Source organism: Trichoplusia ni, chromosome 25 (genome assembly GCF_003590095.1).
Source record: "Trichoplusia ni isolate ovarian cell line Hi5 chromosome 25, tn1, whole genome shotgun sequence".
Classification (NCBI taxonomy): Eukaryota; Metazoa; Arthropoda; class Insecta; order Lepidoptera; family Noctuidae; genus Trichoplusia; species Trichoplusia ni.
In genome coordinates this window covers 2224599-2237132 of record NC_039502.1, presented here as the reverse complement: position 1 = coordinate 2237132, position 12534 = coordinate 2224599, and positions in this window count along the sequence as shown.

Sequence of the window (12534 nt, the reverse complement as noted above, 5' to 3'; positions counted from 1 at the left end):
ATCAATTGATTCGGTGTGTGTGTAGTCGTTTCTAGTTTCGATCATAACCTATGAATAGCCCGTGCAAGTGTATTATTTCAGCGTTTCCGGCTACGAAGACGTTTGTTATATAATTAAATGTGCGTCAGATCAAAGTCTCCGTGTGTCGCTATCACGAAGCGCGTCTCCAAGCCCATTGTCTGCGAGTCGATGAACCATGCTTTGAATATAATTTACTTCCACCCTTTACTGATCGGCAAATAACGCTGCGGTGCATTGTTCTCAACTCTTTGTTCTTCGAGCACTTCGAATGCGTTCTGTTTGCTTTTATATAATTAGGCATTATTGTTTCATTTGTTTTATCTATTACGGTTTGTCGATTAACGGCCGCTTTCTATATTCGATCTCAATCCCTAATTTACGGATCGAGATTGACATTTGAATCCATTTACAACTTTTAGTGTTTCTATAACCGATCCATGGATCGTTTTCTCGATCTTTTTCTTCAATCTATCTTTGGGAGGGCGGATCGAGATTTTAGATTGGTATTTGTACGAAAGTGACAGTTATGCGTTTTCTATAACCGATCTCTGGTTTTGACAAATCGATTTTTGACGTTTTTGATCTATAATTGCGATCCCCAATTTTTTACGGATTGTACTGAGAAATCTGTGAAAATGGAAATATTTTCAAGTGATAGTGATAGCGATCTTGAAGTATTAGCGCAGCTATCGGACTGGGATAGTAGTGACAGCGAAGAAGAACAACTCTGTCCTCAAAATTTGTAATTTTGATTGTCTTTTCGAGTGGTAATTTTTTTTCTGTACTTTACTTGTAAACGGGGGTCAAGGATTTAAGCTGAAGACCAGCGCTCAGTAATTCTTTTGGATTGCTATGCATAAGCTGACGCTTAACCTATTTTGCTTTCGGTATTATAGTTTTTGTGTACTAAGTACACTTTTACCAATATCTGTAATACTGGAATCAATAAATAACGATTATAATATTCTCGTTTTGATTTATTTATTTAAAATCATGAAGTATCATTACAGGGTTTACCCTAATGCGACAGCAAAGAACTTAAACTAAACAAAAATTGAAACACATTACATTATTAAAAACACATAAACACGTCAGTCTGATTTTGAAGAAGTTGGTGGTGTGGAGAGCTCTTGTAAGAGGTGCTTTGGCGAACAAATATATTCTCGCTGTAGGAACTATCAGTAGGTGCGGGCTTCGCCGCCGCCACACGTAGCGGTCCGGTACACACACTCAAGCGCTGCAATACTTCCGGGTGATTCTCCACTCCACGAAGCACCTTCACCAAGTAGACGACCAGTGCAGCCTCCCGTGTCATATACAGTTGATTATTGCCAACCATGCCCAGAATAGAGTGGGATCCATGAGTAGGTAGAACGGATACACCCCATACAGTTTCTTGTACAGATGGCGCGTGAACTTATTCTGAACGCGCTCGAATATTAAGGCTGTATTCTATTCTATAACTGAGACATCGGAAAAACAAACAACAAATAAACTTGCGATTTTAAAATATATTATGTTCATGTCAAACTGACTTACAACTTTTTGATTGACTGACGTTCCGTTGCTCATCAATAAACGTTTATTGTCGTTTATGCTTTTTCTAATCTTGAGGTAGAATTACAGTATTTGTCCGCTACGACTTCCCAATCTTTTATTTTTGTATTTTTTGCTATTTCTAGTGATTATACATAAAATAGATAAGCTTTAAGAAAAAAGCCACCATTTTACTCATAAATAATCGCTGAAGTACTTTTTCTGCACATGCGTAAAACAAAACGTTTAGCAGGGCGATCTATCCGTTTTTTTTCGATGGATTTCGAGACGAGATCGATTAATGAAATGCAGATTCAAGCTCAATCGAGGGATTGAGTAAAATCTGGATTGATCGGAATCTTAGATTCGGGATCGAATATAGAAAGCGGCCGTAAGTCCATCGCTGCGACCGATAACTACGCAGTAGCTTGGACAGATCGTTATATGTGACTAATGTAAAAAATATCAGAATATTAATTAGTGAACTTAGAATATATTTTTTTTTTTATAAGAGTCATAAGTCTTTACGCTGGTGAGGCGACACCGTGCTCGTGTCACGGCAGCTTGCCAAATGTTACAAGTTTAGATCCAAACCCACAGTTAATATATTGCGGGTTTTATTGACGCTGTCGTGTTAACGCTTCTTTATATAAAAACCCGCTGAATATTATGAACGAATATCATTTGAATTAAATCCACTTTCGCGAATGCTAGTCAGCGACTCAAATTTAAATAAGACGCATTACCTACGTAGCGCACCAGCAAACAAAGGAATCAGGGATCCTCTCACTAGGCGGAGGCCCCAAACATAGCAGCGTCGGCGGTAAAGGGCCGCCCTTGCTTTCAAAACGGGACCGAAATGGTGCATCTAGAAACTGGGTCAAGCTCGCTTGCGTCGGGTCGCCCGCCACGTGCTCCCCCCCACTGCTTGTTCCCCTACTAGATACTCGTCATTCATTAATATACCCAAACTTTATGTATTACAGTTCATTTTTCCTTGTACAGTTTTTCTTTTGTCGGCCTTGTCGAAGCCCCGATGTGTATGAATCTATGTTTGATTCTATTTGGAATTTTTTTTCCTTTGTGTTAGAACTGATTTTATAAATCCTATACATTGACATAATAGCTGATAGTTATAAAAAAAAAATCTAATTAATCAGATATTTCCTAAAAAAAATACTCGTTTTCCAAAATCTTTTTGTAGTTTGGACGTACCTATAAATAAAGACACTCTTAATTATAGGTATATACTTCTGTAAAAAATGGTTTTTAGAAGTGCTGATTTGTTGTTTGTATATACATACATATTTAACAGAAATTAAATCATGCCAAAAATAAATAATTTCGAAGACTAAAATTATATTTTTCTATTATCACATAATTTGTCGATTTATTTGGTGTTTAAATAAGATGTACATTTTAACTGGTTACTGAGCCGGCTTAGCATTGTTATGCAACAGCGGTGGGCTGTAATAGTGAAAGTGTTTGTGACATACTTTTTGATTTAGTACTTACCGTTATTGAAGCTCCCTGTTTTACTTCGACATTTTAATGGACAAAACTGCGCCACTGCTTAAATGTCACCCTCGCCTGCCCACGATGCGATGAAAGGGACGTTTGAAACTACACGCTTGTTATCTATGGCCTCCGATTCCGCACTAGAAATGTTTACTTTTGCTTTTCTGGCCTTTTATCTCTAAAACTATATCTAACTAGTCGGAGCAGATGATGATAAAGAGCATACTGATACTGATCGCATCAAAAACCTTTTTTTGATCAAATGAGAAGATAAGTTTTCTTTGTGTCTCAAGATATTTGTGATATTTTCAGTTACTTAAATTATAAATTTAGAACATTAGCTTTAAGTCAATATGTCTTTGTTGGGCATATTATCGCCAGAAGCGTCTGGATGAAAGAGTTCAGAATGTTCTTATCACGTTGTTTATCGGTGCCAAAATTAGTCAGTGTAATCGAAGTAGCACAAACATAGCCAGCGGCGGGTCAAGTTCGTTGCATGCGATGCTACTTGCATCGCACTCATTGCTAATTACTACCAAGCTTCATATTACGCTAATTCTTGCATCATATGCATAGATACTTTGTAAAAGATTATTTTTCTACATTGACAGGCCACTGTTATTTAAACGTCACATTGTATTGTTTAATTAAGTTTAGGGTCATGATAATTTGGTGAATTGAATATGTTTCCACCGCCCAACTTCTTTATTCGTATTGTTTCATGTCTCGCCAATGGAACCAAATCATGAAGTTACATTAAGTAAGTTTTTATTCACTTTACTTGTGTAACAAAGTAAACTTGTAGTTTTATAAAGCATGTATTATTGTATTATGCTCTATTTATATTTGATATGTTTCCTGTAATTAATTGTGTGGTAGGCACCTGCGTTCCATCCGTGGTCCTTCAATACCAACCGCCCCATTAAGCCCCTTGTGATCGTAGAGGTTCAATTGTCATGTTGTCCCGGATTACCCATCCACCAGTAGTTAATATGTAGCTATCGTAGTAATACCATTTATTTTTATTATTGCCTGATTCATTACGTGTTTTACTTTTTTGGATGTAATTCGATCCTAGCACGAAAACAACAAAAACCACGAATTCCTGAAATTGTTATTGTGAAATTGTTTGAAAAAAATTCTTGTTGTTTCGATTCGGCTAGAATTTTGGGGTTGGCGTTATGAAACAAGCCATCACTTTTCATAAACTTGTTTTATAAATAGACCCCTCGTATTATCCAATTCTTTTAAAACTCGCTTTTTTGCTTTTTCGTAGAAACTTATTTTTTATATTGATGTTGACTTTTTTATTGATGTTAATGGATATTGTAGTATTGTAATATTATTGACAAGTAATAGTGATGAAATAATAGAATATAATGTTTCTGTAACTGGAGCGTTCTCCTTGGCTCAGGCCAGGTGTTGCGACACCGGCATTGGATCTAATATGTCCGTGTGTGCACGTGTTGCTACGCGAAACCGGCATATTTATGCAAACGTCATCCATTATGCTTTGTGATCACTGATCAGCAATATTGTACTTAAAATTGTATTTAATATTGTACCTAATACCAGTTACTAGTCTCTTTAAGTATTATTGAGGATAAAAAATCATACTTTTGTATGTTTTCTTATAATTTTAGCATGCAAAGAATTCGCAAATACATAGCCCGGAAAACTTAATACATATTTGTGAATACCTTGAAAACAGTAAAGGTTAGGGTGTAATGCAAATCCAATGGGTTTTAGCCATGCCACTGGTAACAAACTTATGATTAGAGGCAGCAGTGGGTAAGCGATCTCTCCTGGGCACGCGACACGCCAGCGCGAGCTCGAACCCTGTATAAATTGACGGCGACGAGCTCGTCTCCGAGGCACGCGACAAGGGAACTTCATCAGTTACCATGCTGCTTATCTAAACACAATTATATCTTAAGCAAATTTCCTTGAAAAAAGGATAAATTTTATTTTGCTCACATTAGATTGTTTACGAAAATTATTAATCCTTTAAATTTTGAATAACGAAAAAAACTCGTAGTGAAAATTGCCAACAGAAAAGATATTCGCAGTAAATGCTTATAAATAAAGTTTGTTAAGAACAAGTTAAACTTTGAGACTTGAAGACTTTATCAAGGGAATACAAAAGGTTCCGTTGTATAAGGCAGTGAATGATAATGGAAAGCGACATTAAGCCGAGTCTTTAACGTGAACGCCGCGGGGTTCGCGAAAGTGCTGCATCCAAATATTTGAAAATACTTTCCGAGCAAATATCAATATAAGTTGATGGGCAGGAAAACCTCCCGTGGAGCCGTTTGTCAAGCGGTAGAAGTTGATGGTGATGTATCTGGGCTCTCTTGAGCTGTAGAGATGTTAAGCCTTAAAATTTCTTGTTCATTCTCAGATTTTCCAAAGCCACCTTTTTCCTGTATTTATACCCAATTACACAGTACCGTCTTTTTCTCAGCATATACTGCAGGATATAAACAGAGTAGATACTCGGTTTCATTGTGGGTTTTGGGTTTGAGACTGACGCACAAGGTTTAGGTATTGCTAAAATTCACCTGGTCCAGCTAATGTTTCTCAGCAGCCGTTCGCCCTCGCTACATTAAATATGTATGAACATACAACTTACTCTGCCTACTTACGTAAAATGCTGGTATCCTTCCATTTAATATATAATTTATTTTAATGTTTTCTTTTATTTATTTTTTGCAAACCTTAGATTTTAGATAAGATTTTATTCTTCACAGCATGTTGGTGTCCATTTTTCACAGAAGCATACATTTAAATTGTTATAGAATTACGTGTATTATAGTTATCCGCATGAACTCACTATATAAGCATGGTATCTATGATTTACACTTATGTATTTTAAAATGTAAACATGAAACATGATTTCGAACCGCAACTGTCAACGAGAGAAGATGCAAAACAAATAATAGCGACAATACAATTTTTGCGAAGGGTAAGGAAACCAGAGAGTGTGCAAGTTAAACCTAGTTCGTCACGTCACAGGCAATTGTCAGGCATAGCAGTAAAGCGAAATCACAGTAAATATAAAGATTATGAGCAATGCAGTACGCATTTGGTACTGCATTCTCTTTGGTTAGTTTACCGTCAAAACGTATCTGCACTGAAGTAGCAATGATGTTTACTTCGCTAATAAGTAATATATAAGTACCTGGACGTGATGTGTTGTTTTCGTGTATTGAAAGTATGGGAGAGCATAGAACAATATTATGGAATACAATCTCTGCTTATCTGCCGCGCAGTCGGCGAGAACAATCGAGAGAATTGGGTCACCGGGTCACTATGGTTCTTGTGGGCAAGCCGCGGAATAATGTCATTTTTATTAAAATCAGTTTAACTTCATAGAGGGGTTTCAACTCTAGTAGAACATTTTGATGGGCCTCACTTTATGAGCTGCCTTTGTTTTTTATTTATATTGTTGCGGGTCCTATTCGCTATTAAAGAGTGGTATAGTTGCATTACCTCACAGATTCCTACGAGAGCAGTGTACTTCATTGTTAATTCAGCATCGGTCGAACACGATTGCTTTCGTTCGTGGTTTCAAAACAAGCTGTGGGAATATTTGATTTCCTTCACCAGTCTATGTGCGAATAGCTTTAACTTGATTGTGTCGTGACTTTTATTAAGCATGCCAAGCGTATTCGTATCTATAGCTAAATTTGACTTAACTAGTATAATATATTGTAATTCAGTTTCGTGTGCGATTCTATGATTGTTAAGCAAAGATATTATTTGAAACCAGACTCTTACTACTTATTTAGTTTGATAGCAGCTATACTCTAATGTCCCTGGAAGTAACGAGTCCTGTCCGCGCCCCTTTTAGCAGCACCCTGTTGGGTAAATTACAATAATAATGCGTCCGCATATTGCAAGCACCTGCTTATTAGCAGTGCTTGAAGTCTACTCAAATATTAGATATAGCAATCCTAAACATTAATTGGCAAAGTGGCAACCCTCTTGAAACACAAATTTACAACCTTCAAGAAGAATAATATGATTAGACAGCCGTCATAAACGGTTGCCTGTAAATGAACCTTTACAAGCTTTAACGTTGTGTTTATTATGTTATCTTTCATTGATCACGAATCCCCTAGTTACTGACTTTTATTGGTTAGATGTCAAAATGCCATTATAAGTTAACCGTGGGAGGATATGTTGAACACCAACGTGTGCGTTAAGGTGGCGTGGATGGGATTTGTGTCGAAACACGTATTGGAGTTAATTTAATTTGAAATAATCGCTCGGATGTAGCGGTAGCGAGGCCGCGAGCCGCGCCGCCAGCCGCTTGCCAACCGCTACACGCGCTAATTGTTTCCACGCTCACGTCGAACGATACCTTTGCAATAAATGCATTAAAAAATAGTTTTTTTCTTACTACCTAATATTCAATTTTCGACATCACAACCGTCGACTGCTCCATGTTTTATTTGCAACATATGCCAGCTTGTTTATTTGGGCCCCAGGTTTTTTAACGAATTGTAATTAAATTATTCATATTTATTATTATAAACCTTAACATTGGGTTCGTGTTCAAGTTCATCGAATTAATTGATTTATGTTTTAATATGTATTGTTGAGTTACTGTTATGGTTAGCGTATTCATTTTCATAACTTTGTGTAGAACGTTCTGCCTGTTTAATATCTCTGTTAAGTACGGTTCGCGTGCATTGTTACTGTAAACAAAATGATTGAGGAAAATCTTCGCGGGCCTTTACTTTAGTCTGATACCTGCTCGTTATATGTTAATTTGTCGTAATCCTGTTTACGAAGTTTTTATGGATATAATAAAACTTTCTACCACAATTGTCTTGTTTTGTCAGTGTCCGTGTATTTATTTTAGGGACTTGCTACATAGTGTCCTTTCTTGACTTGACTTGACCATTTAGATATAATGAAGGTTTATAATAAGTTATTCTGCATCAAAATATGATTTAGGATTATTTGAGAACAGTTTGGATAACACCCATTTAATAACATAATTTGATTCTTCATAATACTCTGCGACGAGGGGGAGACCTTCACTTGGCCCGATTATTATTATTATTCTCTGAAGGCCTCTGTTTGTAGTCATTGCTGTATAAATAGGACGTTTTGACACGATATAGTCATAATTGCTATTATATTGAATTTAATTTTATCTATACATATTGATTGCTTTGATAAGGCTTAGTTTAATCATAGTGTTAACTCTTAGAAGTAATTCATAGCATAGAAATAATTCGGCTCCATAGCACCACTATGCTCTTAACGCTCGTGTGCCGGTAGTCAGGACCTTGCATGAGACGTTCACGCGAGCACACGTATCATTGCTGCCGCAGCTTTGTAGTCGCGGAAGCTGAGCCGGCGTTAGCGCGCACTATAACGTAGATAAGCCGGATTGCCGGGCCCGCGCCAGCTAGCGGCGCTCGCCGCCTCGCCGAGCAGCCAGAAGCGTAAGTGGTGTGTATGGGGTCCGATTGTGGATCGATTTAATGGACATGGATGTTTTCTCTATTTGTTGTAAGGTGGGACGCAGGGCCCGGGCCGCCGACCCCACCTGCCCTACCTCCACTTACGCCTCTGGATGTATCGTACGTCAACACATTCATACCAACATTATAGTTGCGGTCAGGCGTCTTGCTAATAAACAGGGCTAGTACAAGACACTTATAATAGTTTTAATGACATGCGACATGGATCGCGTTTCGCCGTACAGCGTGCAGGCGCCTAGGCGTGGCGAGGAGTGAGCGCCGGAGCTGCTGGCCTGTTTGTTAGCAAGGGCGCGCCGCATCGTGTGTGTTTTGTAACTCTCTCGGGAGACTCGTGTCCTAATCTCTGTGTGCTTTCCTTCTGTCGTCGACATGTGCTTTGCCATACGTTACCGATCAGGTCATGTGCATCACACTCGAGCTTACAGATTTATTAAACGTCGGTGACACGTTATCGAGCGGAGCACATGTCGGTCGGTGCTTATCGGATCCTACACGTATTTAGAGAACTTTGTTTTCCGGGATGACTGTCATAGTGCACGTTATCATAAAAATCTGTAGGGATATTGTATTTTTTGTTTATTTATTTTGTTTCTAGTTCTAACCAGCTTCAGAAGTTGTATACGGCAGATAGAAATGTGATACTTATCTTATACTTGTCATTTATTTCTAACATGGTTCTCCCTTTTCACTGCTGCATCTATTAAGTAACTAGAATGCTTCGTTTTTAGTATTTCCTATATCCATACAACGATCGAAAAGTTAACGGTTCGGCATAATGCAGTGTAACTCACGTTCAGCTGTGGACTCACTGCTGCGAACTAATATGATAATAATGACGGTGAGTTATTGTTACTAGTTGCATACGTCGTGGCTATTTACTACTTCCTGATACTGATATTTGCATGCTGACTAATGTGTGTGTTTCATGCACTTAATCATTTCAATGTATCGGCTTTGGCAGTTTAATAAACTTTATAATCTTGCAATTAGGGTAGCAAGTAAGACAAAAATGTTGTATGACACGTATGTCGCATACTTTGACTTTTTATTGCTTACTCGTTTGTAAGTATGGTGCGTAAAATACCAATGAAGAACCCAGATAATACCGAATATGTTGAGCATGAGAGCACTCCCGGCTCCTTGATGCGTAACGTCCCGGGACGGGAATGTCTCAATACAAGGAGCGACTCACGGAGCTTTCTGATATACTGACACCCAAATGTCAGCACTTAACAGTTGGCTGACTCATACATGCGTATGTTTACTATTTCCAACTTACTACTGCAGGAGTCCCCTTCTGAACTCGTTATATGTTTTATGTGCACACGTTGCGCATGTGTGCGTGCCGCTAATGTAGGAAATAAATCGAGAGTAGTAATCTGTGGTTATAAACAGTATCTCGTCCAAGTGCGTGAGTCAGTGCGAGTGGATGCAGCGCTAGCCACCTGCAGCCGGGGGCAACGGTCCGCTAACGATTGCGGCTAATTTGGTCCGCACTCTCCTCGCAGCGCTCCGCGAGCCACTGCTATTTATCCTCTAGCTCTCCATTGTTCCCACAGCCAAATGACGCGGACGGCGCGACGCGTGCCCCGCTCGTTTCCTCAAATTCACAATTAGGTGTGGCCCACATAACTAAATAGAACGAGGCGAATACCTGACAACTATCTGAGACGCGAGCAGGTGGTCGTGTAAAGTTCTCAAGTTCCATATTTCGATTTTAAAAGAATCGTAACTTCGAATGAATACCGAATTAAAACACGGGAACTCGACTCACTATTTCATAGTCGTTTAAAAATTCGATATAATTAACTTGGTTAGATGATTCTGGATCTTTGTTTGTCGAAAACGCGAGTGAGTCGACCTCGCGAACGCCTTGACATTTGTCGAATGTTTGACCGACCAGCTGAACGAAACACCAACAATGCCAACACAGCCAATAACAATGGTGACTAGCCCTTGAAAGCCCTATCATGGTGCTGTCTCAGTTGATTCTTATGCTTAACTTTTGCATGTTATAAATCCAGTACCCTATTAAAGGTCAATATTCTTTATCGTCATAGAAGTTTAGGCTATGGTGAAGCGTGTGCGTCAAAAAAATATTATTTGAATAACTAAAACTACTAATATCAAAATACCTGTTTCAATTTTAAACACATTCTAGCGAGGAACCAGTCGTGGTACTTCATGTCACTGCGTAGTTCCCAGTGGGCGTAGTGCGCTGCTGCGTAGTATTTATTTATTTCGTACTATATTATGCGTGTATTATTAAAACATCTGGAACATTGAAATTTGTAGTAAATTAATTAAGTGTTGTTTGTGATCGGATCATAACCTCTCATGTTAATTTATTATTATGTCATTTGATTTTTTATCATAGGATTGTACGCTCTATTGATTGAACAATTGTTGTTACCGTTAATGCTGATCAATGCTTCTAATGAAGTTGCATCTTTTTGTTGTTTTTTAAATAGTATAAGTAAGTATAATATAAGTAATTTTTGACGTGGGAGGAAGCCATTTAGGCTTCCTCCCACGTCAAAAATTACTTACACCGCAAGTGAGCAGTCACGTATTGTCATCAGTATTATTTAACAAGTGGCTACTGCCCGCGCTGACTCCCTGCGATGACCATAATTACTTATTTTATATTTGTAAAATGGGATGAGTAATTACGGTTTGTTTTTTTATACCGTAGCTCATGCTCCTGTTAAGACTGAATAGTATGAGTCGTTCGTCCCACACAATATCCAGTGGTTTTATCTCCGCGTTGTTGTGTAAACACGTGACGTAGCGGTTCGTTAACCTGTGTTGTTGTTCCCGTGCGTACGCGCAGGGGCCTCCGTGTGTGCGTGCGTGTGCTACAATGAGAGACGATTGGTCGAATGTTATCTAGCAAATCTTTTGGAAGGGGACCATGGCAACTTGTAATATGAAGAGGCTATTCCTCTTCTCTTTTTATTTTAAATCGGTAATTGATTATAATTCTGAGAATAATACGCGCCCAATTTCCATATCTTCTTTTGACCTTTTCGCTGAGATAGAAACCACAGTTTCTTGCCCGCTACTGGGGGCCTACAATATTAGTGGATGTGTCAGCTATCGCACTTAGTTTGGCTGATAACGGGCTCTTTCCAGAGCCAGCGCCCGACGCGGGTCTCGTTACCGCTTTTATATTTATCTCATGATTCGATATGTTCATTAGCGCGAATCACAACCACAATAGAGCAGCACATTTAACTTCGTAGAGTAACACGTCCGTTGGCCATTGTTCCACGTGTTTGTTACCAAGCGTTGGTGTGTTTGCGACAAACGTTATATTATAGCGTGGTATCGTTTCAAGTGTTTGGCCTTGTGATAGACTAATCGTTTTTCACGATATAAACCAACACCATTCAAATGTGTGCCGTAAAGTCTTTGTTTTAAGTTTAGTTTTGTTTGCTGGTACAAGCTCGTGTGCCCTGCATTGTTGTTGGTGTGACTACGCCGCTCGCCGTTCGCGCGTCCCATAATTTATGGTATTGAATTTAAACGGTCCTTACTATTTAGTCGGAGGTCGTTAACATAACCCATTGGCCTTGTTTTAAAATTATCCAGCTTTAGCATATAATAAAACTGAGAGCACGTGTACAGATTGATATTCTCACTCGTAAATTCTATGTGTTATTGATCTCGTCTATCGGCCTAGCCTTTTCCCAACTATATTGGAGTCTTGTGGGATGATAACATTTCGGTAATCATTTTTCCTCTTTAAGCATACTTATTAAACAAAGCAAATTAATTGTAGCCTTGTCAAGCCCTGTTGCATAATGTAAGGTATTCAACTACTGTTAAATACTGAGTCAAAGGCTTCCAACTGTACACATGAGTGTGGGCTCTTAATTAATACGCGAAAGTGCTCCAACGAGCTACTTCGGCTTCTTATATTAACATTTAAAATTTTATTTAGACATGTTCGCTA